Raw genomic sequence first — 2,500 nt, forward strand, 5'->3', positions numbered from 1 at the left:
TCCTACTTATATAATGTACCGCGATTAGATTGACTGATCTTTAAATAGCTCTCTCTTTGCAGCAGTCTTCGCTTATGGCCATACCACCCTGGCTATGCCAGATCATGTCTGAGCTCGGAAACTAAGCAGGTTTCGGCCTGGTTAGTAATTGGATGGGAGACCCCCTGGTAATACCAGTTGCTTTAAGATTTTTGGAAATTTTTTCACAAATTATATAATAATCTTGCAAGAAAAAAAGAAAGGAGTCAATGCCCCATATCTGAATCTTAGCAGGTATGGGCCTGGTTAGTAATTGGATGGGACACCCTGGTAATACCAGTTGCTTTAAGATTTTTGGAAATTTTTTCACAAATTATATAATAATTTTGAAAAAAAAAAAAAAGTCAATGCCCGATCTCTGAATAATAGCAGGTTTTGCCTGGTTAGTACTTGGATGGAAGACGCCGGGAAATACCAGTTGCTGTTTAATATTTTTGGCAATTTTTACTAATTACATAAAATCTTGCAAAAAAAAAAAAAAAGAGTAAATGCCCAATCTTTGAATCTTAGGAGGTATGGACCTGTTTAGTGCTTGGATGGGAGACCGCCTCGGAATACCATTTGCTGTAATATTTTTGAAATTTTTACTAATTATATAATTATCTTGAAAAAAAAAGAGTCAATGCCCATCTTTTGAATCTTAGCAGCTATGGACCTGTTTAGTGTTTGGATGGGAGACCGCCTGGAATACCAGGTGCTCTAATATTATTGGAAATTTATTACTAATTATATAATAATCTTTTAAAAAAAAAAAAAAAAAAAAAAAGAGTCAATGCCCGATCTCTTAATCTTAGCAGGTATTGGCCTGGTTACTGCTTGGATGGAAGACCGCCTGGGAATACCAGGTGCTTTAAGCTTTAGGGTTTTCTTTCCTACTTATATAATGTACCGGCGATTAGATTGGCTGATCTTTAAATAGCTCTCTCTTTGCAGCAGTCTTCGCTTATGGCCATACCACCCTGGCTATGCCAGATCATGTCTGAGCTCGGAAGCTTAAGCAGGTTGGGCCTGGTTAGTAATTGGATGGGAGACCCCCTGGTAATACAGTTGCTTTTAAGATTTTTGTAAATTTTTCACAAATTATATAATAATCTTGAAAAAAAAAAGAGTCAATGCCCATTCTTTGAATCTTAGCAGTCATGGACCTGTGTAGTGTTTGGATGGGAGACCCCCTGGTAATACCAGGTGCTCTAATATTATTGGAAATTTATTACTAATTATATAATAATCTTTAAAAAAAAGAGCCAATGCCTGATCTCTTAATCTTAGCAGGTATTGGCCTGGTTTAGTGCTTTGGATGGAGACCGCCTGGGAATACCAGGTGCTGTAAGCTTTTGGGTTTTCATTCCTACTTATATAATGTATGGGCGATTTGATTGGCTGATCTTTAAATAGTCCTCTCTTTGCAGTATCCTTCGCTTGCGACCGTAACAACCTGGCTATGCCTGATCTCGTCTGCTCTCGGAAGCTAAGCAGGTTTGGTCCTGTATAATGTACCGGCGATTAGATTGGCTGATCTTTAAATAGCTCTCTCTTTGCAGCAGTCTTCGCTTATGGCCATACCACCCTGGCTATGCCAGATCATGTCTGAGCTCGGAAGCTAAGCAGGTGTGGGCCTGGTTAGTATTGGATGGGAGACCCCCTGGTAATACCAGTTGCTTTAAGATTTTTGTAAATTTTTCACAAATTATATAATAATCTTAAAAAAAAAAAGAGTCAATGCCCATTCTTTGAATCTTAGCAGTCATGGACCTGTTTAGTGTCTGGATGGGAGACCGCCTCGGAATACCAGGTGCTCTAATATTATTGGAAAATTTATTACTAATTATATAATAATCTTAAAAAAAAAAAAAAAAAAAAAAAAAAAAGAGTCAATGCCCGATCTCTTAATCTTAGCAGGTATTGGCCTGGTTAGTGCTTGGATGGGAGACCGCCTGGGAATACCAGGTGCTTTAAGCTTTAGGGTTTTCTTTCCTACTTATATAATGTACCGGCGATTAGATTGACTGATCTTTAAATAGCTCTCTCTTTGCAGCAGTCTTCGCTTATGGCCATACCACCCTGGCTATGCCAGATCATGTCTGAGCTCGGAAACTAAGCAGGTTTCGGCCTGGTTAGTAATTGGATGGGAGACCCCCTGGTAATACCAGTTGCTTTAAGATTTTTGGAAATTTTTCACAAATTATATAATAATCTTGCAAGAAAAAAAGAAAGGAGTCAATGCCCCATATCTGAATCTTAGCAGGTATGGGCCTGGTTAGTAATTGGATGGGAGACACCCTGGTAATACCAGTTGCTTTAAGATTTTTGGAAATTTTTCACAAATTATATAATAATTTTGAAAAAAAAAAAAAGTCAATGCCCGATCTCTGAATAATAGCAGGTTTTGCCTGGTTAGTACTTGGATGGAAGACGGCCGGGAAATACCAGTTGCTGTAATATTTTTGGCAATTTTTACTAA

The 2,500-nt window shown here is 38.0% G+C and overlaps 2 pseudogenes; both read left to right on the forward strand.

The window, feature by feature from the left end:
• Positions 1–70: 70 nt before the first annotated feature.
• Positions 71–189, forward strand: LOC113089923 (uncharacterized; annotated as a pseudogene).
• Positions 190–2,082: 1,893 nt separating this feature from the next.
• Positions 2,083–2,201, forward strand: LOC113089924 (uncharacterized; annotated as a pseudogene).
• Positions 2,202–2,500: the final 299 nt, after the last annotated feature.

The sequence above is a fragment of the Carassius auratus genome, unplaced genomic scaffold (assembly GCF_003368295.1).
Source record: "Carassius auratus strain Wakin unplaced genomic scaffold, ASM336829v1 scaf_tig00051459, whole genome shotgun sequence".
NCBI lineage: Eukaryota > Metazoa > Chordata > Actinopteri > Cypriniformes > Cyprinidae > Carassius > Carassius auratus.